The sequence below is a fragment of the Lissotriton vulgaris genome, chromosome 7, assembly GCF_964263255.1.
Source record: "Lissotriton vulgaris chromosome 7, aLisVul1.2, whole genome shotgun sequence".
In the NCBI taxonomy this organism is placed as follows: Eukaryota; Metazoa; Chordata; class Amphibia; order Caudata; family Salamandridae; genus Lissotriton; species Lissotriton vulgaris.
The window spans coordinates 1,389,540,227-1,389,567,998 of NC_141695.1; the positions used below are offsets into that span (position 1 = coordinate 1,389,540,227).

The 27,772-nt window shown below is 45.3% G+C and overlaps 29 non-coding genes across 29 annotated transcripts; 14 read left to right on the forward strand and 15 right to left on the reverse strand.

Moving 5' to 3' along the window:
• Positions 1-950: 950 nt before the first annotated feature.
• Positions 951-1,023, reverse strand: TRNAR-ACG (transfer RNA arginine (anticodon ACG)). The gene has a single exon. It is a non-coding gene; the product is annotated as a tRNA-Arg (tRNA).
• A 714-nt stretch (positions 1,024-1,737) lies between these two features.
• On the forward strand, positions 1,738-1,844 carry LOC147704200 (U6 spliceosomal RNA). The gene has a single exon (XR_015298833.1). It is a non-coding gene; the product is annotated as a U6 spliceosomal RNA (small nuclear RNA).
• A 1,010-nt stretch (positions 1,845-2,854) lies between these two features.
• Positions 2,855-2,927, reverse strand: TRNAR-ACG (transfer RNA arginine (anticodon ACG)). The gene has a single exon. It is a non-coding gene; the product is annotated as a tRNA-Arg (tRNA).
• Positions 2,928-3,641: 714 nt separating this feature from the next.
• On the forward strand, positions 3,642-3,748 carry LOC147704202 (U6 spliceosomal RNA). Its single transcript, XR_015298834.1, has one exon. It is a non-coding gene; the product is annotated as a U6 spliceosomal RNA (small nuclear RNA).
• Positions 3,749-4,758: 1,010 nt separating this feature from the next.
• TRNAR-ACG (transfer RNA arginine (anticodon ACG)) lies at positions 4,759-4,831 on the reverse strand. Its single transcript has one exon. It is a non-coding gene; the product is annotated as a tRNA-Arg (tRNA).
• A 714-nt stretch (positions 4,832-5,545) lies between these two features.
• Positions 5,546-5,652, forward strand: LOC147704204 (U6 spliceosomal RNA). Its single transcript, XR_015298835.1, has one exon. It is a non-coding gene; the product is annotated as a U6 spliceosomal RNA (small nuclear RNA).
• Positions 5,653-6,662: 1,010 nt separating this feature from the next.
• Positions 6,663-6,735, reverse strand: TRNAR-ACG (transfer RNA arginine (anticodon ACG)). The gene has a single exon. It is a non-coding gene; the product is annotated as a tRNA-Arg (tRNA).
• Positions 6,736-7,449: 714 nt separating this feature from the next.
• Positions 7,450-7,556, forward strand: LOC147704206 (U6 spliceosomal RNA). Its single transcript, XR_015298836.1, has one exon. It is a non-coding gene; the product is annotated as a U6 spliceosomal RNA (small nuclear RNA).
• Positions 7,557-8,566: 1,010 nt separating this feature from the next.
• Positions 8,567-8,639, reverse strand: TRNAR-ACG (transfer RNA arginine (anticodon ACG)). The gene has a single exon. It is a non-coding gene; the product is annotated as a tRNA-Arg (tRNA).
• Positions 8,640-9,353: 714 nt separating this feature from the next.
• On the forward strand, positions 9,354-9,460 carry LOC147704208 (U6 spliceosomal RNA). The gene has a single exon (XR_015298837.1). It is a non-coding gene; the product is annotated as a U6 spliceosomal RNA (small nuclear RNA).
• A 1,020-nt stretch (positions 9,461-10,480) lies between these two features.
• Positions 10,481-10,553, reverse strand: TRNAR-ACG (transfer RNA arginine (anticodon ACG)). Its single transcript has one exon. It is a non-coding gene; the product is annotated as a tRNA-Arg (tRNA).
• Positions 10,554-11,267: 714 nt separating this feature from the next.
• On the forward strand, positions 11,268-11,374 carry LOC147704210 (U6 spliceosomal RNA). The gene has a single exon (XR_015298838.1). It is a non-coding gene; the product is annotated as a U6 spliceosomal RNA (small nuclear RNA).
• Positions 11,375-12,384: 1,010 nt separating this feature from the next.
• On the reverse strand, positions 12,385-12,457 carry TRNAR-ACG (transfer RNA arginine (anticodon ACG)). Its single transcript has one exon. It is a non-coding gene; the product is annotated as a tRNA-Arg (tRNA).
• A 714-nt stretch (positions 12,458-13,171) lies between these two features.
• LOC147704212 (U6 spliceosomal RNA) lies at positions 13,172-13,278 on the forward strand. The gene has a single exon (XR_015298839.1). It is a non-coding gene; the product is annotated as a U6 spliceosomal RNA (small nuclear RNA).
• A 1,010-nt stretch (positions 13,279-14,288) lies between these two features.
• Positions 14,289-14,361, reverse strand: TRNAR-ACG (transfer RNA arginine (anticodon ACG)). The gene has a single exon. It is a non-coding gene; the product is annotated as a tRNA-Arg (tRNA).
• A 714-nt stretch (positions 14,362-15,075) lies between these two features.
• LOC147704214 (U6 spliceosomal RNA) lies at positions 15,076-15,182 on the forward strand. Its single transcript, XR_015298840.1, has one exon. It is a non-coding gene; the product is annotated as a U6 spliceosomal RNA (small nuclear RNA).
• Positions 15,183-16,202: 1,020 nt separating this feature from the next.
• On the reverse strand, positions 16,203-16,275 carry TRNAR-ACG (transfer RNA arginine (anticodon ACG)). The gene has a single exon. It is a non-coding gene; the product is annotated as a tRNA-Arg (tRNA).
• A 714-nt stretch (positions 16,276-16,989) lies between these two features.
• On the forward strand, positions 16,990-17,096 carry LOC147704216 (U6 spliceosomal RNA). Its single transcript, XR_015298841.1, has one exon. It is a non-coding gene; the product is annotated as a U6 spliceosomal RNA (small nuclear RNA).
• A 1,010-nt stretch (positions 17,097-18,106) lies between these two features.
• On the reverse strand, positions 18,107-18,179 carry TRNAR-ACG (transfer RNA arginine (anticodon ACG)). The gene has a single exon. It is a non-coding gene; the product is annotated as a tRNA-Arg (tRNA).
• Positions 18,180-18,893: 714 nt separating this feature from the next.
• On the forward strand, positions 18,894-19,000 carry LOC147704218 (U6 spliceosomal RNA). Its single transcript, XR_015298842.1, has one exon. It is a non-coding gene; the product is annotated as a U6 spliceosomal RNA (small nuclear RNA).
• Positions 19,001-20,010: 1,010 nt separating this feature from the next.
• On the reverse strand, positions 20,011-20,083 carry TRNAR-ACG (transfer RNA arginine (anticodon ACG)). Its single transcript has one exon. It is a non-coding gene; the product is annotated as a tRNA-Arg (tRNA).
• A 714-nt stretch (positions 20,084-20,797) lies between these two features.
• On the forward strand, positions 20,798-20,904 carry LOC147704220 (U6 spliceosomal RNA). Its single transcript, XR_015298843.1, has one exon. It is a non-coding gene; the product is annotated as a U6 spliceosomal RNA (small nuclear RNA).
• A 1,020-nt stretch (positions 20,905-21,924) lies between these two features.
• On the reverse strand, positions 21,925-21,997 carry TRNAR-ACG (transfer RNA arginine (anticodon ACG)). The gene has a single exon. It is a non-coding gene; the product is annotated as a tRNA-Arg (tRNA).
• A 714-nt stretch (positions 21,998-22,711) lies between these two features.
• LOC147704222 (U6 spliceosomal RNA) lies at positions 22,712-22,818 on the forward strand. Its single transcript, XR_015298844.1, has one exon. It is a non-coding gene; the product is annotated as a U6 spliceosomal RNA (small nuclear RNA).
• A 1,010-nt stretch (positions 22,819-23,828) lies between these two features.
• On the reverse strand, positions 23,829-23,901 carry TRNAR-ACG (transfer RNA arginine (anticodon ACG)). Its single transcript has one exon. It is a non-coding gene; the product is annotated as a tRNA-Arg (tRNA).
• A 714-nt stretch (positions 23,902-24,615) lies between these two features.
• On the forward strand, positions 24,616-24,722 carry LOC147704224 (U6 spliceosomal RNA). The gene has a single exon (XR_015298845.1). It is a non-coding gene; the product is annotated as a U6 spliceosomal RNA (small nuclear RNA).
• A 1,010-nt stretch (positions 24,723-25,732) lies between these two features.
• On the reverse strand, positions 25,733-25,805 carry TRNAR-ACG (transfer RNA arginine (anticodon ACG)). The gene has a single exon. It is a non-coding gene; the product is annotated as a tRNA-Arg (tRNA).
• A 714-nt stretch (positions 25,806-26,519) lies between these two features.
• Positions 26,520-26,626, forward strand: LOC147704226 (U6 spliceosomal RNA). The gene has a single exon (XR_015298846.1). It is a non-coding gene; the product is annotated as a U6 spliceosomal RNA (small nuclear RNA).
• Positions 26,627-27,646: 1,020 nt separating this feature from the next.
• Positions 27,647-27,719, reverse strand: TRNAR-ACG (transfer RNA arginine (anticodon ACG)). Its single transcript has one exon. It is a non-coding gene; the product is annotated as a tRNA-Arg (tRNA).
• Between the last annotated feature and the right edge of the window lie 53 nt (positions 27,720-27,772).

Below are 27,772 nucleotides of genomic sequence, written 5' to 3' on the forward strand. Positions count from 1 at the left end.
TCCCAGTGCTGTCCCCGTAATATGTATTTTTCAATTAGTCTCTCCTCAACATTTTTAATGTATTTGCTTTGCAGTAAAGAAGGTGCGCTCTATGTTCAGCTGCATTTAGCAAGGAAGCCTGCAGGACTTCTGGGACTTTTCTTTCTCTTTTTTAGCCTCACTGTCATTATTCTTCACCACCCCCAAATCTATACTGCTGCAGTGTTGTGTTGATTTGTGGGAAGCAGGACAAAGAGAAGGGCAGGGCCTATGCAAATGAAGGCCTCAGGGATGTCTGGGAGTGCCTTTTTAGCAGTATTGTTAAAGTCCACCTTGCAACCGGATTGGTCGGGTAAGCTGAAAAACACCATGCCCGATTGGGCACCAGGTGTCTAGGCGCTTGGAGGACATATTGGGTCTACATCCCTCAGTTTCTGAGGTCCAAGAAATGTTCACCCTCTACCCTAATAGAGAGGTCTTGGCCGATCGTGGCTGAGAGGGGAAGAAGGTAGCAGTGCAAGATGCTTATGGTCCTTCTCTAATAATGGACCAACTTTCTCTCTCTCCTTACCTGTGGTTCTGCCTGGCTACTGGGGCTACCAGTTGTAAGCCTGCAGCCCACAGGGAGTTGGTTTGTTCCTCTCACACATGTAAATGGGTAAGCATTCAAGTGCACACACCTGCCTACGTCCACAGACCCTCGCGCACACACACTTTTGTCAACAAGCTTTTTCGCAATTAAGAGTATCAGGGACCCATGTTGAAATACAAAAGCAGCACACCACGTGACGGCCATCACATAGAGTCCAGCAGCAAATGGGAAACGTTTAACTAGCTGTGGTCCTATTACTTGCGCTCTACCGTGGAACAACTGCTGGATGAGTCCTGCTGGAGAATATTGAACCTACAACAAGTCTGAGGTAAATAAAAATTCCACAGGAATATAATCAAACAGGGACCTACAACCCTTCCGAGCCAGATAGGAGTCGAACCTACAATCTTCTGATCCGTAGTCAGACGCGTTATCCATTGCGCCACTGGCCCTATGTAGACTTACGCATCCTTTTGTCCTTAAGTGGGCTAGAAAGTGTGTGTATGTGTGTGTGAAGGCACAAGGGAACCCATCTGACCTCCTGGAAGTCTGTTCTGTGAGGTTTTCCCAAGTTTTACAAAGGACTTTAGGAGAAGGAAGCACCTAAAAGCTAGGCGAAATGGTCCTAGATCCAAGGAAATCTTTTAGATCAGGCTCAGTTTCTTAAATAGTTTGCATTAACATAATCAGTTCCAGGTCTGTGTGGGGCTGAGCTTGAGAACTCCTTAGTAAGTAGGCGTTTACAACAATAAGGGGTTTAATATTACAACACAGGTGAACATTCAGACACATTATCATAAGCTCACCTTGTCCAGGGACCCAAGCATGCTGCCTTTCCACTCTCAGAGCCCTTCACCTAACCTACTGTGCAGCTGTTTCACCTTTAATATCACTGTTCCACAGGCAGCGTGACGTCACAATGCTCCTTGTCTGTAGCCCGACCCAGGAGCCTTTGCAAACCTGGTATAATCTACATACTTACGGTGTGTTTAGTCTTGGACCACAAATGCAGTGAAGAATAATGGATTGCTACTCTTCATACATTTTTGACCATTGGCTCAGATTTGAATGCGTACTGGGCATCTGAGCATCTCTGCCAGGCCACCCTATGTCTAGAGACTGTAGATTTAGAGAGTTTATAAACATTGTCAGTTCATCAATAAAGTGTGCTCGCTTCGGCAGCACATATACTAAAATTGGAACGATACAGAGAAGATTAGCATGGCCCCTGCGCAAGGATGACACGCAAATTCGTGAAGCGTTCCATATTTTTAACAGCTTTCAGGAGAGAAATCTTTTTTGTTTTCAAGACTAATTGAAAAAATAAAGCAGGTCCCAGTGCTGTCCCCGTAATATGTATTTTTCAATTAGTCTCTCCTCAACATTTTTAATGTATTTGCTTTGCAGTAAAGAAGGTGCGCTCTATGTTCAGCTGCATTTAGCAAGGAAGCCTGCAGGACTTCTGGGACTTTTCTTTCTCTTTTTTAGCCTCACTGTCATTATTCTTCACCACCCCCAAATCTATACTGCTGCAGTGTTGTGTTGATTTGTGGGAATCAGGACAAAGAGAAGGGCAGGGCCTATGCAAATGAAGGCCTCAGGGATGTCTGGGAGTGCCTTTTTAGCAGTATTGTTAAAGTCCACCTTGCAACCGGATTGGTCGGGTAAGCTGAAAAACACCATGCCAGATTGGGCACCAGGTCTCTAGGCGCTTGGAGGACATATTGGGTCTACATCCCTCAGTTTCTGAGGTCCAAGAAATGTTCACCCTCTACCCTAATAGAGAGGTCTTGGCCGATCGTGGCTGAGAGGGGAAGAAGGTAGCAGTGCAAGATGCTTATGGTCCTTCTCTAATAATGGACCAACTTTCTCTCTCTCCTTACCTGTGGTTCTGCCTGGCTACTGGGGCTACCAGTTGTAAGCCTGCAGCCCACAGGGAGTTGGTTTGTTCCTCTCACACATGTAAATGGGTAAGCATTCAAGTGCACACACCTGCCTACGTCCACAGACCCTCGCGCACACACACTTTTGTCAACAAGCTTTTTCGCAATTAAGAGTATCAGGGACCCATGTTGAAATACAAAAGCAGCACACCACGTGACGGCCATCACATAGAGTCCAGCAGCAAATGGGAAACGTTTAACTAGCTGTGGTCCTATTACTTGCGCTCTACCGTGGAACAACTGCTGGATGAATCCTGCTGGAGAATATTGAACCTACAACAAGTCTGAGGTAAATAAAAATTCCACAGGAATATAATCAAACAGGGACCTACAACCCTTCCGAGCCAGATAGGAGTCGAACCTACAATCTTCTGATCCGTAGTCAGACGCGTTATCCATTGCGCCACTGGCCCTATGTAGACTTACGCATCCTTTTGTCCTTAAGTGGGCTAGAAAGTGTGTGTATGTGTGTGTGAAGGCACAAGGAAACCCATCTGACCTCCTGGAAGTCTGTTCTGTGAGGTTTTCCCAAGTTTTACAAAGGACTTTAGGAGAAGGAAGCACCTAAAAGCTAGGCGAAATGGTCCTAGATCCAAGGAAATCTTTTAGATCAGGCTCAGTTTCTTAAATAGTTTGCATTAACATAATCAGTTCCAGGTCTGTGTGGGGCTGAGCTTGAGAACTCCTTAGTAAGTAGGCGTTTACAACAATAAGGGGTTTAATATTACAACACAGGTGAACATTCAGACACATTATCATAAGCTCACCTTGTCCAGGGACCCAAGCATGCTGCCTTTCCACTCTCAGAGCCCTTCACCTAACCTACTGTGCAGCTGTTTCACCTTTAATATCACTGTTCCACAGGCAGCGTGACGTCACAATGCTCCTTGTCTGTAGCCCGACCCAGGAGCCTTTGCAAACCTGGTATAATCTACATACTTACGGTGTGTTTAGTCTTGGACCACAAATGCAGTGAAGAATAATGGATTGCTACTCTTCATCCATTTTTGACCATTGGCTCAGATTTGAATGCGTACTGGCCATCTGAGCATCTCTGCCAGGCCACCCTATGTCTAGAGACTGTAGATTTAGAGAGTTTATAAACATTGTCAGTTCATCAATAAAGTGTGCTCGCTTCGGCAGCACATATACTAAAATTGGAACGATACAGAGAAGATTAGCATGGCCCCTGCGCAAGGATGACACGCAAATTCGTGAAGCGTTCCATATTTTTAACAGCTTTCAGGAGAGAAATCTTTTTTGTTTTCAAGACTAATTGAAAAAATAAAGCAGGTCCCAGTGCTGTCCCCGTAATATGTATTTTTCAATTAGTCTCTCCTCAACATTTTTAATGTATTTGCTTTGCAGTAAAGAAGGTGCGCTCTATGTTCAGCTGCATTTAGCAAGGAAGCCTGCAGGACTTCTGGGACTTTTCTTTCTCTTTTTTAGCCTCACTGTCATTATTCTTCACCACCCCCAAATCTATACTGCTGCAGTGTTGTGTTGATTTGTGGGAATCAGGACAAAGAGAAGGGCAGGGCCTATGCAAATGAAGGCCTCAGGGATGTCTGGGAGTGCCTTTTTAGCAGTATTGTTAAAGTCCACCTTGCAACCGGATTGGTCGGGTAAGCTGAAAAACACCATGCCAGATTGGGCACCAGGTCTCTAGGCGCTTGGAGGACATATTGGGTCTACATCCCTCAGTTTCTGAGGTCCAAGAAATGTTCACCCTCTACCCTAATAGAGAGGTCTTGGCCGATCGTGGCTGAGAGGGGAAGAAGGTAGCAGTGCAAGATGCTTATGGTCCTTCTCTAATAATGGACCAACTTTCTCTCTCTCCTTACCTGTGGTTCTGCCTGGCTACTGGGGCTACCAGTTGTAAGCCTGCAGCCCACAGGGAGTTGGTTTGTTCCTCTCACACATGTAAATGGGTAAGCATTCAAGTGCACACACCTGCCTACGTCCACAGACCCTCGCGCACACACACTTTTGTCAACAAGCTTTTTCGCAATTAAGAGTATCAGGGACCCATGTTGAAATACAAAAGCAGCACACCACGTGACGGCCATCACATAGAGTCCAGCAGCAAATGGGAAACGTTTAACTAGCTGTGGTCCTATTACTTGCGCTCTACCGTGGAACAACTGCTGGATGAGTCCTGCTGGAGAATATTGAACCTACAACAAGTCTGAGGTAAATAAAAATTCCACAGGAATATAATCAAACAGGGACCTACAACCCTTCCGAGCCAGATAGGAGTCGAACCTACAATCTTCTGATCCGTAGTCAGACGCGTTATCCATTGCGCCACTGGCCCTATGTAGACTTACGCATCCTTTTGTCCTTAAGTGGGCTAGAAAGTGTGTGTATGTGTGTGTGAAGGCACAAGGGAACCCATCTGACCTCCTGGAAGTCTGTTCTGTGAGGTTTTCCCAAGTTTTACAAAGGACTTTAGGAGAAGGAAGCACCTAAAAGCTAGGCGAAATGGTCCTAGATCCAAGGAAATCTTTTAGATCAGGCTCAGTTTCTTAAATAGTTTGCATTAACATAATCAGTTCCAGGTCTGTGTGGGGCTGAGCTTGAGAACTCCTTAGTAAGTAGGCGTTTACAACAATAAGGGGTTTAATATTACAACACAGGTGAACATTCAGACACATTATCATAAGCTCACCTTGTCCAGGGACCCAAGCATGCTGCCTTTCCACTCTCAGAGCCCTTCACCTAACCTACTGTGCAGCTGTTTCACCTTTAATATCACTGTTCCACAGGCAGCGTGACGTCACAATGCTCCTTGTCTGTAGCCCGACCCAGGAGCCTTTGCAAACCTGGTATAATCTACATACTTACGGTGTGTTTAGTCTTGGACCACAAATGCAGTGAAGAATAATGGATTGCTACTCTTCATACATTTTTGACCATTGGCTCAGATTTGAATGCGTACTGGGCATCTGAGCATCTCTGCCAGGCCACCCTATGTCTAGAGACTGTAGATTTAGAGAGTTTATAAACATTGTCAGTTCATCAATAAAGTGTGCTCGCTTCGGCAGCACATATACTAAAATTGGAACGATACAGAGAAGATTAGCATGGCCCCTGCGCAAGGATGACACGCAAATTCGTGAAGCGTTCCATATTTTTAACAGCTTTCAGGAGAGAAATCTTTTTTGTTTTCAAGACTAATTGAAAAAATAAAGCAGGTCCCAGTGCTGTCCCCGTAATATGTATTTTTCAATTAGTCTCTCCTCAACATTTTTAATGTATTTGCTTTGCAGTAAAGAAGGTGCGCTCTATGTTCAGCTGCATTTAGCAAGGAAGCCTGCAGGACTTCTGGGACTTTTCTTTCTCTTTTTTAGCCTCACTGTCATTATTCTTCACCACCCCCAAATCTATACTGCTGCAGTGTTGTGTTTATTTGTGGGAATCAGGACAAAGAGAAGGGCAGGGCCTATGCAAATGAAGGCCTCAGGGATGTCTGGGAGTGCCTTTTTAGCAGTATTGTTAAAGTCCACCTTGCAACCGGATTGGTCGGGTAAGCTGAAAAACACCATGCCAGATTGGGCACCAGGTCTCTAGGCGCTTGGAGGACATATTGGGTCTACATCCCTCAGTTTCTGAGGTCCAAGAAATGTTCACCCTCTACCCTAATAGAGAGGTCTTGGCCGATCGTGGCTGAGAGGGGAAGAAGGTAGCAGTGCAAGATGCTTATGGTCCTTCTCTAATAATGGACCAACTTTCTCTCTCTCCTTACCTGTGGTTCTGCCTGGCTACTGGGGCTACCAGTTGTAAGCCTGCAGCCCACAGGGAGTTGGTTTGTTCCTCTCACACATGTAAATGGGTAAGCATTCAAGTGCACACACCTGCCTACGTCCACAGACCCTCGCGCACACACACTTTTGTCAACAAGCTTTTTCGCAATTAAGAGTATCAGGGACCCATGTTGAAATACAAAAGCAGCACACCACGTGACGGCCATCACATAGAGTCCAGCAGCAAATGGGAAACGTTTAACTAGCTGTGGTCCTATTACTTGCGCTCTACCGTGGAACAACTGCTGGATGAATCCTGCTGGAGAATATTGAACCTACAACAAGTCTGAGGTAAATAAAAATTCCACAGGAATATAATCAAACAGGGACCTACAACCCTTCCGAGCCAGATAGGAGTCGAACCTACAATCTTCTGATCCGTAGTCAGACGCGTTATCCATTGCGCCACTGGCCCTATGTAGACTTACGCATCCTTTTGTCCTTAAGTGGGCTAGAAAGTGTGTGTATGTGTGTGTGAAGGCACAAGGAAACCCATCTGACCTCCTGGAAGTCTGTTCTGTGAGGTTTTCCCAAGTTTTACAAAGGACTTTAGGAGAAGGAAGCACCTAAAAGCTAGGCGAAATGGTCCTAGATCCAAGGAAATCTTTTAGATCAGGCTCAGTTTCTTAAATAGTTTGCATTAACATAATCAGTTCCAGGTCTGTGTGGGGCTGAGCTTGAGAACTCCTTAGTAAGTAGGCGTTTACAACAATAAGGGGTTTAATATTACAACACAGGTGAACATTCAGACACATTATCATAAGCTCACCTTGTCCAGGGACCCAAGCATGCTGCCTTTCCACTCTCAGAGCCCTTCACCTAACCTACTGTGCAGCTGTTTCACCTTTAATATCACTGTTCCACAGGCAGCGTGACGTCACAATGCTCCTTGTCTGTAGCCCGACCCAGGAGCCTTTGCAAACCTGGTATAATCTACATACTTACGGTGTGTTTAGTCTTGGACCACAAATGCAGTGAAGAATAATGGATTGCTACTCTTCATCCATTTTTGACCATTGGCTCAGATTTGAATGCGTACTGGCCATCTGAGCATCTCTGCCAGGCCACCCTATGTCTAGAGACTGTAGATTTAGAGAGTTTATAAACATTGTCAGTTCATCAATAAAGTGTGCTCGCTTCGGCAGCACATATACTAAAATTGGAACGATACAGAGAAGATTAGCATGGCCCCTGCGCAAGGATGACACGCAAATTCGTGAAGCGTTCCATATTTTTAACAGCTTTCAGGAGAGAAATCTTTTTTGTTTTCAAGACTAATTGAAAAAATAAAGCAGGTCCCAGTGCTGTCCCCGTAATATGTATTTTTCAATTAGTCTCTCCTCAACATTTTTAATGTATTTGCTTTGCAGTAAAGAAGGTGCGCTCTATGTTCAGCTGCATTTAGCAAGGAAGCCTGCAGGACTTCTGGGACTTTTCTTTCTCTTTTTTAGCCTCACTGTCATTATTCTTCACCACCCCCAAATCTATACTGCTGCAGTGTTGTGTTGATTTGTGGGAATCAGGACAAAGAGAAGGGCAGGGCCTATGCAAATGAAGGCCTCAGGGATGTCTGGGAGTGCCTTTTTAGCAGTATTGTTAAAGTCCACCTTGCAACCGGATTGGTCGGGTAAGCTGAAAAACACCATGCCAGATTGGGCACCAGGTCTCTAGGCGCTTGGAGGACATATTGGGTCTACATCCCTCAGTTTCTGAGGTCCAAGAAATGTTCACCCTCTACCCTAATAGAGAGGTCTTGGCCGATCGTGGCTGAGAGGGGAAGAAGGTAGCAGTGCAAGATGCTTATGGTCCTTCTCTAATAATGGACCAACTTTCTCTCTCTCCTTACCTGTGGTTCTGCCTGGCTACTGGGGCTACCAGTTGTAAGCCTGCAGCCCACAGGGAGTTGGTTTGTTCCTCTCACACATGTAAATGGGTAAGCATTCAAGTGCACACACCTGCCTACGTCCACAGACCCTCGCGCACACACACTTTTGTCAACAAGCTTTTTCGCAATTAAGAGTATCAGGGACCCATGTTGAAATACAAAAGCAGCACACCACGTGACGGCCATCACATAGAGTCCAGCAGCAAATGGGAAACGTTTAACTAGCTGTGGTCCTATTACTTGCGCTCTACCGTGGAACAACTGCTGGATGAGTCCTGCTGGAGAATATTGAACCTACAACAAGTCTGAGGTAAATAAAAATTCCACAGGAATATAATCAAACAGGGACCTACAACCCTTCCGAGCCAGATAGGAGTCGAACCTACAATCTTCTGATCCGTAGTCAGACGCGTTATCCATTGCGCCACTGGCCCTATGTAGACTTACGCATCCTTTTGTCCTTAAGTGGGCTAGAAAGTGTGTGTATGTGTGTGTGAAGGCACAAGGGAACCCATCTGACCTCCTGGAAGTCTGTTCTGTGAGGTTTTCCCAAGTTTTACAAAGGACTTTAGGAGAAGGAAGCACCTAAAAGCTAGGCGAAATGGTCCTAGATCCAAGGAAATCTTTTAGATCAGGCTCAGTTTCTTAAATAGTTTGCATTAACATAATCAGTTCCAGGTCTGTGTGGGGCTGAGCTTGAGAACTCCTTAGTAAGTAGGCGTTTACAACAATAAGGGGTTTAATATTACAACACAGGTGAACATTCAGACACATTATCATAAGCTCACCTTGTCCAGGGACCCAAGCATGCTGCCTTTCCACTCTCAGAGCCCTTCACCTAACCTACTGTGCAGCTGTTTCACCTTTAATATCACTGTTCCACAGGCAGCGTGACGTCACAATGCTCCTTGTCTGTAGCCCGACCCAGGAGCCTTTGCAAACCTGGTATAATCTACATACTTACGGTGTGTTTAGTCTTGGACCACAAATGCAGTGAAGAATAATGGATTGCTACTCTTCATACATTTTTGACCATTGGCTCAGATTTGAATGCGTACTGGGCATCTGAGCATCTCTGCCAGGCCACCCTATGTCTAGAGACTGTAGATTTAGAGAGTTTATAAACATTGTCAGTTCATCAATAAAGTGTGCTCGCTTCGGCAGCACATATACTAAAATTGGAACGATACAGAGAAGATTAGCATGGCCCCTGCGCAAGGATGACACGCAAATTCGTGAAGCGTTCCATATTTTTAACAGCTTTCAGGAGAGAAATCTTTTTTGTTTTCAAGACTAATTGAAAAAATAAAGCAGGTCCCAGTGCTGTCCCCGTAATATGTATTTTTCAATTAGTCTCTCCTCAACATTTTTAATGTATTTGCTTTGCAGTAAAGAAGGTGCGCTCTATGTTCAGCTGCATTTAGCAAGGAAGCCTGCAGGACTTCTGGGACTTTTCTTTCTCTTTTTTAGCCTCACTGTCATTATTCTTCACCACCCCCAAATCTATACTGCTGCAGTGTTGTGTTGATTTGTGGGAATCAGGACAAAGAGAAGGGCAGGGCCTATGCAAATGAAGGCCTCAGGGATGTCTGGGAGTGCCTTTTTAGCAGTATTGTTAAAGTCCACCTTGCAACCGGATTGGTCGGGTAAGCTGAAAAACACCATGCCAGATTGGGCACCAGGTCTCTAGGCGCTTGGAGGACATATTGGGTCTACATCCCTCAGTTTCTGAGGTCCAAGAAATGTTCACCCTCTACCCTAATAGAGAGGCCTTGGCCGATCGTGGCCGATCGTGGCTGAGAGGGGAAGAAGGTAGCAGTGCAAGATGCTTATGGTCCTTCTCTAATAATGGACCAACTTTCTCTCTCTCCTTACCTGTGGTTCTGCCTGGCTACTGGGGCTACCAGTTGTAAGCCTGCAGCCCACAGGGAGTTGGTTTGTTCCTCTCACACATGTAAATGGGTAAGCATTCAAGTGCACACACCTGCCTACGTCCACAGACCCTCGCGCACACACACTTTTGTCAACAAGCTTTTTCGCAATTAAGAGTATCAGGGACCCATGTTGAAATACAAAAGCAGCACACCACGTGACGGCCATCACATAGAGTCCAGCAGCAAATGGGAAACGTTTAACTAGCTGTGGTCCTATTACTTGCGCTCTACCGTGGAACAACTGCTGGATGAATCCTGCTGGAGAATATTGAACCTACAACAAGTCTGAGGTAAATAAAAATTCCACAGGAATATAATCAAACAGGGACCTACAACCCTTCCGAGCCAGATAGGAGTCGAACCTACAATCTTCTGATCCGTAGTCAGACGCGTTATCCATTGCGCCACTGGCCCTATGTAGACTTACGCATCCTTTTGTCCTTAAGTGGGCTAGAAAGTGTGTGTATGTGTGTGTGAAGGCACAAGGAAACCCATCTGACCTCCTGGAAGTCTGTTCTGTGAGGTTTTCCCAAGTTTTACAAAGGACTTTAGGAGAAGGAAGCACCTAAAAGCTAGGCGAAATGGTCCTAGATCCAAGGAAATCTTTTAGATCAGGCTCAGTTTCTTAAATAGTTTGCATTAACATAATCAGTTCCAGGTCTGTGTGGGGCTGAGCTTGAGAACTCCTTAGTAAGTAGGCGTTTACAACAATAAGGGGTTTAATATTACAACACAGGTGAACATTCAGACACATTATCATAAGCTCACCTTGTCCAGGGACCCAAGCATGCTGCCTTTCCACTCTCAGAGCCCTTCACCTAACCTACTGTGCAGCTGTTTCACCTTTAATATCACTGTTCCACAGGCAGCGTGACGTCACAATGCTCCTTGTCTGTAGCCCGACCCAGGAGCCTTTGCAAACCTGGTATAATCTACATACTTACGGTGTGTTTAGTCTTGGACCACAAATGCAGTGAAGAATAATGGATTGCTACTCTTCATCCATTTTTGACCATTGGCTCAGATTTGAATGCGTACTGGCCATCTGAGCATCTCTGCCAGGCCACCCTATGTCTAGAGACTGTAGATTTAGAGAGTTTATAAACATTGTCAGTTCATCAATAAAGTGTGCTCGCTTCGGCAGCACATATACTAAAATTGGAACGATACAGAGAAGATTAGCATGGCCCCTGCGCAAGGATGACACGCAAATTCGTGAAGCGTTCCATATTTTTAACAGCTTTCAGGAGAGAAATCTTTTTTGTTTTCAAGACTAATTGAAAAAATAAAGCAGGTCCCAGTGCTGTCCCCGTAATATGTATTTTTCAATTAGTCTCTCCTCAACATTTTTAATGTATTTGCTTTGCAGTAAAGAAGGTGCGCTCTATGTTCAGCTGCATTTAGCAAGGAAGCCTGCAGGACTTCTGGGACTTTTCTTTCTCTTTTTTAGCCTCACTGTCATTATTCTTCACCACCCCCAAATCTATACTGCTGCAGTGTTGTGTTGATTTGTGGGAAGCAGGACAAAGAGAAGGGCAGGGCCTATGCAAATGAAGGCCTCAGGGATGTCTGGGAGTGCCTTTTTAGCAGTATTGTTAAAGTCCACCTTGCAACCGGATTGGTCGGGTAAGCTGAAAAACACCATGCCAGATTGGGCACCAGGTGTCTAGGCGCTTGGAGGACATATTGGGTCTACATCCCTCAGTTTCTGAGGTCCAAGAAATGTTCACCCTCTACCCTAATAGAGAGGTCTTGGCCGATCGTGGCTGAGAGGGGAAGAAGGTAGCAGTGCAAGATGCTTATGGTCCTTCTCTAATAATGGACCAACTTTCTCTCTCTCCTTACCTGTGGTTCTGCCTGGCTACTGGGGCTACCAGTTGTAAGCCTGCAGCCCACAGGGAGTTGGTTTGTTCCTCTCACACATGTAAATGGGTAAGCATTCAAGTGCACACACCTGCCTACGTCCACAGACCCTCGCGCACACACACTTTTGTCAACAAGCTTTTTCGCAATTAAGAGTATCAGGGACCCATGTTGAAATACAAAAGCAGCACACCACGTGACGGCCATCACATAGAGTCCAGCAGCAAATGGGAAACGTTTAACTAGCTGTGGTCCTATTACTTGCGCTCTACCGTGGAACAACTGCTGGATGAGTCCTGCTGGAGAATATTGAACCTACAACAAGTCTGAGGTAAATAAAAATTCCACAGGAATATAATCAAACAGGGACCTACAACCCTTCCGAGCCAGATAGGAGTCGAACCTACAATCTTCTGATCCGTAGTCAGACGCGTTATCCATTGCGCCACTGGCCCTATGTAGACTTACGCATCCTTTTGTCCTTAAGTGGGCTAGAAAGTGTGTGTATGTGTGTGTGAAGGCACAAGGGAACCCATCTGACCTCCTGGAAGTCTGTTCTGTGAGGTTTTCCCAAGTTTTACAAAGGACTTTAGGAGAAGGAAGCACCTAAAAGCTAGGCGAAATGGTCCTAGATCCAAGGAAATCTTTTAGATCAGGCTCAGTTTCTTAAATAGTTTGCATTAACATAATCAGTTCCAGGTCTGTGTGGGGCTGAGCTTGAGAACTCCTTAGTAAGTAGGCGTTTACAACAATAAGGGGTTTAATATTACAACACAGGTGAACATTCAGACACATTATCATAAGCTCACCTTGTCCAGGGACCCAAGCATGCTGCCTTTCCACTCTCAGAGCCCTTCACCTAACCTACTGTGCAGCTGTTTCACCTTTAATATCACTGTTCCACAGGCAGCGTGACGTCACAATGCTCCTTGTCTGTAGCCCGACCCAGGAGCCTTTGCAAACCTGGTATAATCTACATACTTACGGTGTGTTTAGTCTTGGACCACAAATGCAGTGAAGAATAATGGATTGCTACTCTTCATACATTTTTGACCATTGGCTCAGATTTGAATGCGTACTGGGCATCTGAGCATCTCTGCCAGGCCACCCTATGTCTAGAGACTGTAGATTTAGAGAGTTTATAAACATTGTCAGTTCATCAATAAAGTGTGCTCGCTTCGGCAGCACATATACTAAAATTGGAACGATACAGAGAAGATTAGCATGGCCCCTGCGCAAGGATGACACGCAAATTCGTGAAGCGTTCCATATTTTTAACAGCTTTCAGGAGAGAAATCTTTTTTGTTTTCAAGACTAATTGAAAAAATAAAGCAGGTCCCAGTGCTGTCCCCGTAATATGTATTTTTCAATTAGTCTCTCCTCAACATTTTTAATGTATTTGCTTTGCAGTAAAGAAGGTGCGCTCTATGTTCAGCTGCATTTAGCAAGGAAGCCTGCAGGACTTCTGGGACTTTTCTTTCTCTTTTTTAGCCTCACTGTCATTATTCTTCACCACCCCCAAATCTATACTGCTGCAGTGTTGTGTTGATTTGTGGGAAGCAGGACAAAGAGAAGGGCAGGGCCTATGCAAATGAAGGCCTCAGGGATGTCTGGGAGTGCCTTTTTAGCAGTATTGTTAAAGTCCACCTTGCAACCGGATTGGTCGGGTAAGCTGAAAAACACCATGCCCGATTGGGCACCAGGTGTCTAGGCGCTTGGAGGACATATTGGGTCTACATCCCTCAGTTTCTGAGGTCCAAGAAATGTTCACCCTCTACCCTAATAGAGAGGTCTTGGCCGATCGTGGCTGAGAGGGGAAGAAGGTAGCAGTGCAAGATGCTTATGGTCCTTCTCTAATAATGGACCAACTTTCTCTCTCTCCTTACCTGTGGTTCTGCCTGGCTACTGGGGCTACCAGTTGTAAGCCTGCAGCCCACAGGGAGTTGGTTTGTTCCTCTCACACATGTAAATGGGTAAGCATTCAAGTGCACACACCTGCCTACGTCCACAGACCCTCGCGCACACACACTTTTGTCAACAAGCTTTTTCGCAATTAAGAGTATCAGGGACCCATGTTGAAATACAAAAGCAGCACACCACGTGACGGCCATCACATAGAGTCCAGCAGCAAATGGGAAACGTTTAACTAGCTGTGGTCCTATTACTTGCGCTCTACCGTGGAACAACTGCTGGATGAGTCCTGCTGGAGAATATTGAACCTACAACAAGTCTGAGGTAAATAAAAATTCCACAGGAATATAATCAAACAGGGACCTACAACCCTTCCGAGCCAGATAGGAGTCGAACCTACAATCTTCTGATCCGTAGTCAGACGCGTTATCCATTGCGCCACTGGCCCTATGTAGACTTACGCATCCTTTTGTCCTTAAGTGGGCTAGAAAGTGTGTGTATGTGTGTGTGAAGGCACAAGGGAACCCATCTGACCTCCTGGAAGTCTGTTCTGTGAGGTTTTCCCAAGTTTTACAAAGGACTTTAGGAGAAGGAAGCACCTAAAAGCTAGGCGAAATGGTCCTAGATCCAAGGAAATCTTTTAGATCAGGCTCAGTTTCTTAAATAGTTTGCATTAACATAATCAGTTCCAGGTCTGTGTGGGGCTGAGCTTGAGAACTCCTTAGTAAGTAGGCGTTTACAACAATAAGGGGTTTAATATTACAACACAGGTGAACATTCAGACACATTATCATAAGCTCACCTTGTCCAGGGACCCAAGCATGCTGCCTTTCCACTCTCAGAGCCCTTCACCTAACCTACTGTGCAGCTGTTTCACCTTTAATATCACTGTTCCACAGGCAGCGTGACGTCACAATGCTCCTTGTCTGTAGCCCGACCCAGGAGCCTTTGCAAACCTGGTATAATCTACATACTTACGGTGTGTTTAGTCTTGGACCACAAATGCAGTGAAGAATAATGGATTGCTACTCTTCATACATTTTTGACCATTGGCTCAGATTTGAATGCGTACTGGGCATCTGAGCATCTCTGCCAGGCCACCCTATGTCTAGAGACTGTAGATTTAGAGAGTTTATAAACATTGTCAGTTCATCAATAAAGTGTGCTCGCTTCGGCAGCACATATACTAAAATTGGAACGATACAGAGAAGATTAGCATGGCCCCTGCGCAAGGATGACACGCAAATTCGTGAAGCGTTCCATATTTTTAACAGCTTTCAGGAGAGAAATCTTTTTTGTTTTCAAGACTAATTGAAAAAATAAAGCAGGTCCCAGTGCTGTCCCCGTAATATGTATTTTTCAATTAGTCTCTCCTCAACATTTTTAATGTATTTGCTTTGCAGTAAAGAAGGTGCGCTCTATGTTCAGCTGCATTTAGCAAGGAAGCCTGCAGGACTTCTGGGACTTTTCTTTCTCTTTTTTAGCCTCACTGTCATTATTCTTCACCACCCCCAAATCTATACTGCTGCAGTGTTGTGTTGATTTGTGGGAATCAGGACAAAGAGAAGGGCAGGGCCTATGCAAATGAAGGCCTCAGGGATGTCTGGGAGTGCCTTTTTAGCAGTATTGTTAAAGTCCACCTTGCAACCGGATTGGTCGGGTAAGCTGAAAAACACCATGCCAGATTGGGCACCAGGTCTCTAGGCGCTTGGAGGACATATTGGGTCTACATCCCTCAGTTTCTGAGGTCCAAGAAATGTTCACCCTCTACCCTAATAGAGAGGCCTTGGCCGATCGTGGCCGATCGTGGCTGAGAGGGGAAGAAGGTAGCAGTGCAAGATGCTTATGGTCCTTCTCTAATAATGGACCAACTTTCTCTCTCTCCTTACCTGTGGTTCTGCCTGGCTACTGGGGCTACCAGTTGTAAGCCTGCAGCCCACAGGGAGTTGGTTTGTTCCTCTCACACATGTAAATGGGTAAGCATTCAAGTGCACACACCTGCCTACGTCCACAGACCCTCGCGCACACACACTTTTGTCAACAAGCTTTTTCGCAATTAAGAGTATCAGGGACCCATGTTGAAATACAAAAGCAGCACACCACGTGACGGCCATCACATAGAGTCCAGCAGCAAATGGGAAACGTTTAACTAGCTGTGGTCCTATTACTTGCGCTCTACCGTGGAACAACTGCTGGATGAGTCCTGCTGGAGAATATTGAACCTACAACAAGTCTGAGGTAAATAAAAATTCCACAGGAATATAATCAAACAGGGACCTACAACCCTTCCGAGCCAGATAGGAGTCGAACCTACAATCTTCTGATCCGTAGTCAGACGCGTTATCCATTGCGCCACTGGCCCTATGTAGACTTACGCATCCTTTTGTCCTTAAGTGGGCTAGAAAGTGTGTGTATGTGTGTGTGAAGGCACAAGGGAACCCATCTGACCTCCTGGAAGTCTGTTCTGTGAGGTTTTCCCAAGTTTTACAAAGGACTTTAGGAGAAGGAAGCACCTAAAAGCTAGGCGAAATGGTCCTAGATCCAAGGAAATCTTTTAGATCAGGCTCAGTTTCTTAAATAGTTTGCATTAACATAATCAGTTCCAGGTCTGTGTGGGGCTGAGCTTGAGAACTCCTTAGTAAGTAGGCGTTTACAACAATAAGGGGTTTAATATTACAACACAGGTGAACATTCAGACACATTATCATAAGCTCACCTTGTCCAGGGACCCAAGCATGCTGCCTTTCCACTCTCAGAGCCCTTCACCTAACCTACTGTGCAGCTGTTTCACCTTTAATATCACTGTTCCACAGGCAGCGTGACGTCACAATGCTCCTTGTCTGTAGCCCGACCCAGGAGCCTTTGCAAACCTGGTATAATCTACATACTTACGGTGTGTTTAGTCTTGGACCACAAATGCAGTGAAGAATAATGGATTGCTACTCTTCATACATTTTTGACCATTGGCTCAGATTTGAATGCGTACTGGGCATCTGAGCATCTCTGCCAGGCCACCCTATGTCTAGAGACTGTAGATTTAGAGAGTTTATAAACATTGTCAGTTCATCAATAAAGTGTGCTCGCTTCGGCAGCACATATACTAAAATTGGAACGATACAGAGAAGATTAGCATGGCCCCTGCGCAAGGATGACACGCAAATTCGTGAAGCGTTCCATATTTTTAACAGCTTTCAGGAGAGAAATCTTTTTTGTTTTCAAGACTAATTGAAAAAATAAAGCAGGTCCCAGTGCTGTCCCCGTAATATGTATTTTTCAATTAGTCTCTCCTCAACATTTTTAATGTATTTGCTTTGCAGTAAAGAAGGTGCGCTCTATGTTCAGCTGCATTTAGCAAGGAAGCCTGCAGGACTTCTGGGACTTTTCTTTCTCTTTTTTAGCCTCACTGTCATTATTCTTCACCACCCCCAAATCTATACTGCTGCAGTGTTGTGTTGATTTGTGGGAATCAGGACAAAGAGAAGGGCAGGGCCTATGCAAATGAAGGCCTCAGGGATGTCTGGGAGTGCCTTTTTAGCAGTATTGTTAAAGTCCACCTTGCAACCGGATTGGTCGGGTAAGCTGAAAAACACCATGCCAGATTGGGCACCAGGTCTCTAGGCGCTTGGAGGACATATTGGGTCTACATCCCTCAGTTTCTGAGGTCCAAGAAATGTTCACCCTCTACCCTAATAGAGAGGTCTTGGCCGATCGTGGCTGAGAGGGGAAGAAGGTAGCAGTGCAAGATGCTTATGGTCCTTCTCTAATAATGGACCAACTTTCTCTCTCTCCTTACCTGTGGTTCTGCCTGGCTACTGGGGCTACCAGTTGTAAGCCTGCAGCCCACAGGGAGTTGGTTTGTTCCTCTCACACATGTAAATGGGTAAGCATTCAAGTGCACACACCTGCCTACGTCCACAGACCCTCGCGCACACACACTTTTGTCAACAAGCTTTTTCGCAATTAAGAGTATCAGGGACCCATGTTGAAATACAAAAGCAGCACACCACGTGACGGCCATCACATAGAGTCCAGCAGCAAATGGGAAACGTTTAACTAGCTGTGGTCCTATTACTTGCGCTCTACCGTGGAACAACTGCTGGATGAATCCTGCTGGAGAATATTGAACCTACAACAAGTCTGAGGTAAATAAAAATTCCACAGGAATATAATCAAACAGGGACCTACAACCCTTCCGAGCCAGATAGGAGTCGAACCTACAATCTTCTGATCCGTAGTCAGACGCGTTATCCATTGCGCCACTGGCCCTATGTAGACTTACGCATCCTTTTGTCCTTAAGTGGGCTAGAAAGTGTGTGTATGTGTGTGTGAAGGCACAAGGAAACCCATCTGACCTCCTGGAAGTCTGTTCTGTGAGGTTTTCCCAAGTTTTACAAAGGACTTTAGGAGAAGGAAGCACCTAAAAGCTAGGCGAAATGGTCCTAGATCCAAGGAAATCTTTTAGATCAGGCTCAGTTTCTTAAATAGTTTGCATTAACATAATCAGTTCCAGGTCTGTGTGGGGCTGAGCTTGAGAACTCCTTAGTAAGTAGGCGTTTACAACAATAAGGGGTTTAATATTACAACACAGGTGAACATTCAGACACATTATCATAAGCTCACCTTGTCCAGGGACCCAAGCATGCTGCCTTTCCACTCTCAGAGCCCTTCACCTAACCTACTGTGCAGCTGTTTCACCTTTAATATCACTGTTCCACAGGCAGCGTGACGTCACAATGCTCCTTGTCTGTAGCCCGACCCAGGAGCCTTTGCAAACCTGGTATAATCTACATACTTACGGTGTGTTTAGTCTTGGACCACAAATGCAGTGAAGAATAATGGATTGCTACTCTTCATCCATTTTTGACCATTGGCTCAGATTTGAATGCGTACTGGCCATCTGAGCATCTCTGCCAGGCCACCCTATGTCTAGAGACTGTAGATTTAGAGAGTTTATAAACATTGTCAGTTCATCAATAAAGTGTGCTCGCTTCGGCAGCACATATACTAAAATTGGAACGATACAGAGAAGATTAGCATGGCCCCTGCGCAAGGATGACACGCAAATTCGTGAAGCGTTCCATATTTTTAACAGCTTTCAGGAGAGAAATCTTTTTTGTTTTCAAGACTAATTGAAAAAATAAAGCAGGTCCCAGTGCTGTCCCCGTAATATGTATTTTTCAATTAGTCTCTCCTCAACATTTTTAATGTATTTGCTTTGCAGTAAAGAAGGTGCGCTCTATGTTCAGCTGCATTTAGCAAGGAAGCCTGCAGGACTTCTGGGACTTTTCTTTCTCTTTTTTAGCCTCACTGTCATTATTCTTCACCACCCCCAAATCTATACTGCTGCAGTGTTGTGTTGATTTGTGGGAATCAGGACAAAGAGAAGGGCAGGGCCTATGCAAATGAAGGCCTCAGGGATGTCTGGGAGTGCCTTTTTAGCAGTATTGTTAAAGTCCACCTTGCAACCGGATTGGTCGGGTAAGCTGAAAAACACCATGCCAGATTGGGCACCAGGTCTCTAGGCGCTTGGAGGACATATTGGGTCTACATCCCTCAGTTTCTGAGGTCCAAGAAATGTTCACCCTCTACCCTAATAGAGAGGTCTTGGCCGATCGTGGCTGAGAGGGGAAGAAGGTAGCAGTGCAAGATGCTTATGGTCCTTCTCTAATAATGGACCAACTTTCTCTCTCTCCTTACCTGTGGTTCTGCCTGGCTACTGGGGCTACCAGTTGTAAGCCTGCAGCCCACAGGGAGTTGGTTTGTTCCTCTCACACATGTAAATGGGTAAGCATTCAAGTGCACACACCTGCCTACGTCCACAGACCCTCGCGCACACACACTTTTGTCAACAAGCTTTTTCGCAATTAAGAGTATCAGGGACCCATGTTGAAATACAAAAGCAGCACACCACGTGACGGCCATCACATAGAGTCCAGCAGCAAATGGGAAACGTTTAACTAGCTGTGGTCCTATTACTTGCGCTCTACCGTGGAACAACTGCTGGATGAGTCCTGCTGGAGAATATTGAACCTACAACAAGTCTGAGGTAAATAAAAATTCCACAGGAATATAATCAAACAGGGACCTACAACCCTTCCGAGCCAGATAGGAGTCGAACCTACAATCTTCTGATCCGTAGTCAGACGCGTTATCCATTGCGCCACTGGCCCTATGTAGACTTACGCATCCTTTTGTCCTTAAGTGGGCTAGAAAGTGTGTGTATGTGTGTGTGAAGGCACAAGGGAACCCATCTGACCTCCTGGAAGTCTGTTCTGTGAGGTTTTCCCAAGTTTTACAAAGGACTTTAGGAGAAGGAAGCACCTAAAAGCTAGGCGAAATGGTCCTAGATCCAAGGAAATCTTTTAGATCAGGCTCAGTTTCTTAAATAGTTTGCATTAACATAATCAGTTCCAGGTCTGTGTGGGGCTGAGCTTGAGAACTCCTTAGTAAGTAGGCGTTTACAACAATAAGGGGTTTAATATTACAACACAGGTGAACATTCAGACACATTATCATAAGCTCACCTTGTCCAGGGACCCAAGCATGCTGCCTTTCCACTCTCAGAGCCCTTCACCTAACCTACTGTGCAGCTGTTTCACCTTTAATATCACTGTTCCACAGGCAGCGTGACGTCACAATGCTCCTTGTCTGTAGCCCGACCCAGGAGCCTTTGCAAACCTGGTATAATCTACATACTTACGGTGTGTTTAGTCTTGGACCACAAATGCAGTGAAGAATAATGGATTGCTACTCTTCATACATTTTTGACCATTGGCTCAGATTTGAATGCGTACTGGGCATCTGAGCATCTCTGCCAGGCCACCCTATGTCTAGAGACTGTAGATTTAGAGAGTTTATAAACATTGTCAGTTCATCAATAAAGTGTGCTCGCTTCGGCAGCACATATACTAAAATTGGAACGATACAGAGAAGATTAGCATGGCCCCTGCGCAAGGATGACACGCAAATTCGTGAAGCGTTCCATATTTTTAACAGCTTTCAGGAGAGAAATCTTTTTTGTTTTCAAGACTAATTGAAAAAATAAAGCAGGTCCCAGTGCTGTCCCCGTAATATGTATTTTTCAATTAGTCTCTCCTCAACATTTTTAATGTATTTGCTTTGCAGTAAAGAAGGTGCGCTCTATGTTCAGCTGCATTTAGCAAGGAAGCCTGCAGGACTTCTGGGACTTTTCTTTCTCTTTTTTAGCCTCACTGTCATTATTCTTCACCACCCCCAAATCTATACTGCTGCAGTGTTGTGTTGATTTGTGGGAATCAGGACAAAGAGAAGGGCAGGGCCTATGCAAATGAAGGCCTCAGGGATGTCTGGGAGTGCCTTTTTAGCAGTATTGTTAAAGTCCACCTTGCAACCGGATTGGTCGGGTAAGCTGAAAAACACCATGCCAGATTGGGCACCAGGTCTCTAGGCGCTTGGAGGACATATTGGGTCTACATCCCTCAGTTTCTGAGGTCCAAGAAATGTTCACCCTCTACCCTAATAGAGAGGCCTTGGCCGATCGTGGCCGATCGTGGCTGAGAGGGGAAGAAGGTAGCAGTGCAAGATGCTTATGGTCCTTCTCTAATAATGGACCAACTTTCTCTCTCTCCTTACCTGTGGTTCTGCCTGGCTACTGGGGCTACCAGTTGTAAGCCTGCAGCCCACAGGGAGTTGGTTTGTTCCTCTCACACATGTAAATGGGTAAGCATTCAAGTGCACACACCTGCCTACGTCCACAGACCCTCGCGCACACACACTTTTGTCAACAAGCTTTTTCGCAATTAAGAGTATCAGGGACCCATGTTGAAATACAAAAGCAGCACACCACGTGACGGCCATCACATAGAGTCCAGCAGCAAATGGGAAACGTTTAACTAGCTGTGGTCCTATTACTTGCGCTCTACCGTGGAACAACTGCTGGATGAATCCTGCTGGAGAATATTGAACCTACAACAAGTCTGAGGTAAATAAAAATTCCACAGGAATATAATCAAACAGGGACCTACAACCCTTCCGAGCCAGATAGGAGTCGAACCTACAATCTTCTGATCCGTAGTCAGACGCGTTATCCATTGCGCCACTGGCCCTATGTAGACTTACGCATCCTTTTGTCCTTAAGTGGGCTAGAAAGTGTGTGTATGTGTGTGTGAAGGCACAAGGAAACCCATCTGACCTCCTGGAAGTCTGTTCTGTGAGGTTTTCCCAAGTTTTACAAAGGACTTTAGGAGAAGGAAGCACCTAAAAGCTAGGCGAAATGGTCCTAGATCCAAGGAAATCTTTTAGATCAGGCTCAGTTTCTTAAATAGTTTGCATTAACATAATCAGTTCCAGGTCTGTGTGGGGCTGAGCTTGAGAACTCCTTAGTAAGTAGGCGTTTACAACAATAAGGGGTTTAATATTACAACACAGGTGAACATTCAGACACATTATCATAAGCTCACCTTGTCCAGGGACCCAAGCATGCTGCCTTTCCACTCTCAGAGCCCTTCACCTAACCTACTGTGCAGCTGTTTCACCTTTAATATCACTGTTCCACAGGCAGCGTGACGTCACAATGCTCCTTGTCTGTAGCCCGACCCAGGAGCCTTTGCAAACCTGGTATAATCTACATACTTACGGTGTGTTTAGTCTTGGACCACAAATGCAGTGAAGAATAATGGATTGCTACTCTTCATCCATTTTTGACCATTGGCTCAGATTTGAATGCGTACTGGCCATCTGAGCATCTCTGCCAGGCCACCCTATGTCTAGAGACTGTAGATTTAGAGAGTTTATAAACATTGTCAGTTCATCAATAAAGTGTGCTCGCTTCGGCAGCACATATACTAAAATTGGAACGATACAGAGAAGATTAGCATGGCCCCTGCGCAAGGATGACACGCAAATTCGTGAAGCGTTCCATATTTTTAACAGCTTTCAGGAGAGAAATCTTTTTTGTTTTCAAGACTAATTGAAAAAATAAAGCAGGTCCCAGTGCTGTCCCCGTAATATGTATTTTTCAATTAGTCTCTCCTCAACATTTTTAATGTATTTGCTTTGCAGTAAAGAAGGTGCGCTCTATGTTCAGCTGCATTTAGCAAGGAAGCCTGCAGGACTTCTGGGACTTTTCTTTCTCTTTTTTAGCCTCACTGTCATTATTCTTCACCACCCCCAAATCTATACTGCTGCAGTGTTGTGTTGATTTGTGGGAAGCAGGACAAAGAGAAGGGCAGGGCCTATGCAAATGAAGGCCTCAGGGATGTCTGGGAGTGCCTTTTTAGCAGTATTGTTAAAGTCCACCTTGCAACCGGATTGGTCGGGTAAGCTGAAAAACACCATGCCAGATTGGGCACCAGGTGTCTAGGCGCTTGGAGGACATATTGGGTCTACATCCCTCAGTTTCTGAGGTCCAAGAAATGTTCACCCTCTACCCTAATAGAGAGGTCTTGGCCGATCGTGGCTGAGAGGGGAAGAAGGTAGCAGTGCAAGATGCTTATGGTCCTTCTCTAATAATGGACCAACTTTCTCTCTCTCCTTACCTGTGGTTCTGCCTGGCTACTGGGGCTACCAGTTGTAAGCCTGCAGCCCACAGGGAGTTGGTTTGTTCCTCTCACACATGTAAATGGGTAAGCATTCAAGTGCACACACCTGCCTACGTCCACAGACCCTCGCGCACACACACTTTTGTCAACAAGCTTTTTCGCAATTAAGAGTATCAGGGACCCATGTTGAAATACAAAAGCAGCACACCACGTGACGGCCATCACATAGAGTCCAGCAGCAAATGGGAAACGTTTAACTAGCTGTGGTCCTATTACTTGCGCTCTACCGTGGAACAACTGCTGGATGAGTCCTGCTGGAGAATATTGAACCTACAACAAGTCTGAGGTAAATAAAAATTCCACAGGAATATAATCAAACAGGGACCTACAACCCTTCCGAGCCAGATAGGAGTCGAACCTACAATCTTCTGATCCGTAGTCAGACGCGTTATCCATTGCGCCACTGGCCCTATGTAGACTTACGCATCCTTTTGTCCTTAAGTGGGCTAGAAAGTGTGTGTATGTGTGTGTGAAGGCACAAGGGAACCCATCTGACCTCCTGGAAGTCTGTTCTGTGAGGTTTTCCCAAGTTTTACAAAGGACTTTAGGAGAAGGAAGCACCTAAAAGCTAGGCGAAATGGTCCTAGATCCAAGGAAATCTTTTAGATCAGGCTCAGTTTCTTAAATAGTTTGCATTAACATAATCAGTTCCAGGTCTGTGTGGGGCTGAGCTTGAGAACTCCTTAGTAAGTAGGCGTTTACAACAATAAGGGGTTTAATATTACAACACAGGTGAACATTCAGACACATTATCATAAGCTCACCTTGTCCAGGGACCCAAGCATGCTGCCTTTCCACTCTCAGAGCCCTTCACCTAACCTACTGTGCAGCTGTTTCACCTTTAATATCACTGTTCCACAGGCAGCGTGACGTCACAATGCTCCTTGTCTGTAGCCCGACCCAGGAGCCTTTGCAAACCTGGTATAATCTACATACTTACGGTGTGTTTAGTCTTGGACCACAAATGCAGTGAAGAATAATGGATTGCTACTCTTCATACATTTTTGACCATTGGCTCAGATTTGAATGCGTACTGGGCATCTGAGCATCTCTGCCAGGCCACCCTATGTCTAGAGACTGTAGATTTAGAGAGTTTATAAACATTGTCAGTTCATCAATAAAGTGTGCTCGCTTCGGCAGCACATATACTAAAATTGGAACGATACAGAGAAGATTAGCATGGCCCCTGCGCAAGGATGACACGCAAATTCGTGAAGCGTTCCATATTTTTAACAGCTTTCAGGAGAGAAATCTTTTTTGTTTTCAAGACTAATTGAAAAAATAAAGCAGGTCCCAGTGCTGTCCCCGTAATATGTATTTTTCAATTAGTCTCTCCTCAACATTTTTAATGTATTTGCTTTGCAGTAAAGAAGGTGCGCTCTATGTTCAGCTGCATTTAGCAAGGAAGCCTGCAGGACTTCTGGGACTTTTCTTTCTCTTTTTTAGCCTCACTGTCATTATTCTTCACCACCCCCAAATCTATACTGCTGCAGTGTTGTGTTGATTTGTGGGAAGCAGGACAAAGAGAAGGGCAGGGCCTATGCAAATGAAGGCCTCAGGGATGTCTGGGAGTGCCTTTTTAGCAGTATTGTTAAAGTCCACCTTGCAACCGGATTGGTCGGGTAAGCTGAAAAACACCATGCCCGATTGGGCACCAGGTGTCTAGGCGCTTGGAGGACATATTGGGTCTACATCCCTCAGTTTCTGAGGTCCAAGAAATGTTCACCCTCTACCCTAATAGAGAGGTCTTGGCCGATCGTGGCTGAGAGGGGAAGAAGGTAGCAGTGCAAGATGCTTATGGTCCTTCTCTAATAATGGACCAACTTTCTCTCTCTCCTTACCTGTGGTTCTGCCTGGCTACTGGGGCTACCAGTTGTAAGCCTGCAGCCCACAGGGAGTTGGTTTGTTCCTCTCACACATGTAAATGGGTAAGCATTCAAGTGCACACACCTGCCTACGTCCACAGACCCTCGCGCACACACACTTTTGTCAACAAGCTTTTTCGCAATTAAGAGTATCAGGGACCCATGTTGAAATACAAAAGCAGCACACCACGTGACGGCCATCACATAGAGTCCAGCAGCAAATGGGAAACGTTTAACTAGCTGTGGTCCTATTACTTGCGCTCTACCGTGGAACAACTGCTGGATGAGTCCTGCTGGAGAATATTGAACCTACAACAAGTCTGAGGTAAATAAAAATTCCACAGGAATATAATCAAACAGGGACCTACAACCCTTCCGAGCCAGATAGGAGTCGAACCTACAATCTTCTGATCCGTAGTCAGACGCGTTATCCATTGCGCCACTGGCCCTATGTAGACTTACGCATCCTTTTGTCCTTAAGTGGGCTAGAAAGTGTGTGTATGTGTGTGTGAAGGCACAAGGGAACCCATCTGACCTCCTGGAAGTCTGTTCTGTGAGGTTTTCCCAAGTTTTACAAAGGACTTTAGGAGAAGGAAGCACCTAAAAGCTAGGCGAAATGGTCCTAGATCCAAGGAAATCTTTTAGATCAGGCTCAGTTTCTTAAATAGTTTGCATTAACATAATCAGTTCCAGGTCTGTGTGGGGCTGAGCTTGAGAACTCCTTAGTAAGTAGGCGTTTACAACAATAAGGGGTTTAATATTACAACACAGGTGAACATTCAGACACATTATCATAAGCTCACCTTGTCCAGGGACCCAAGCATGCTGCCTTTCCACTCTCAGAGCCCTTCACCTAACCTACTGTGCAGCTGTTTCACCTTTAATATCACTGTTCCACAGGCAGCGTGACGTCACAATGCTCCTTGTCTGTAGCCCGACCCAGGAGCCTTTGCAAACCTGGTATAATCTACATACTTACGGTGTGTTTAGTCTTGGACCACAAATGCAGTGAAGAATAATGGATTGCTACTCTTCATACATTTTTGACCATTGGCTCAGATTTGAATGCGTACTGGGCATCTGAGCATCTCTGCCAGGCCACCCTATGTCTAGAGACTGTAGATTTAGAGAGTTTATAAACATTGTCAGTTCATCAATAAAGTGTGCTCGCTTCGGCAGCACATATACTAAAATTGGAACGATACAGAGAAGATTAGCATGGCCCCTGCGCAAGGATGACACGCAAATTCGTGAAGCGTTCCATATTTTTAACAGCTTTCAGGAGAGAAATCTTTTTTGTTTTCAAGACTAATTGAAAAAATAAAGCAGGTCCCAGTGCTGTCCCCGTAATATGTATTTTTCAATTAGTCTCTCCTCAACATTTTTAATGTATTTGCTTTGCAGTAAAGAAGGTGCGCTCTATGTTCAGCTGCATTTAGCAAGGAAGCCTGCAGGACTTCTGGGACTTTTCTTTCTCTTTTTTAGCCTCACTGTCATTATTCTTCACCACCCCCAAATCTATACTGCTGCAGTGTTGTGTTGATTTGTGGGAATCAGGACAAAGAGAAGGGCAGGGCCTATGCAAATGAAGGCCTCAGGGATGTCTGGGAGTGCCTTTTTAGCAGTATTGTTAAAGTCCACCTTGCAACCGGATTGGTCGGGTAAGCTGAAAAACACCATGCCAGATTGGGCACCAGGTCTCTAGGCGCTTGGAGGACATATTGGGTCTACATCCCTCAGTTTCTGAGGTCCAAGAAATGTTCACCCTCTACCCTAATAGAGAGGCCTTGGCCGATCGTGGCCGATCGTGGCTGAGAGGGGAAGAAGGTAGCAGTGCAAGATGCTTATGGTCCTTCTCTAATAATGGACCAACTTTCTCTCTCTCCTTACCTGTGGTTCTGCCTGGCTACTGGGGCTACCAGTTGTAAGCCTGCAGCCCACAGGGAGTTGGTTTGTTCCTCTCACACATGTAAATGGGTAAGCATTCAAGTGCACACACCTGCCTACGTCCACAGACCCTCGCGCACACACACTTTTGTCAACAAGCTTTTTCGCAATTAAGAGTATCAGGGACCCATGTTGAAATACAAAAGCAGCACACCACGTGACGGCCATCACATAGAGTCCAGCAGCAAATGGGAAACGTTTAACTAGCTGTGGTCCTATTACTTGCGCTCTACCGTGGAACAACTGCTGGATGAATCCTGCTGGAGAATATTGAACCTACAACAAGTCTGAGGTAAATAAAAATTCCACAGGAATATAATCAAACAGGGACCTACAACCCTTCCGAGCCAGATAGGAGTCGAACCTACAATCTTCTGATCCGTAGTCAGACGCGTTATCCATTGCGCCACTGGCCCTATGTAGACTTACGCATCCTTTTGTCCTTAAGTGGGCTAGAAAGTGTGTGTAT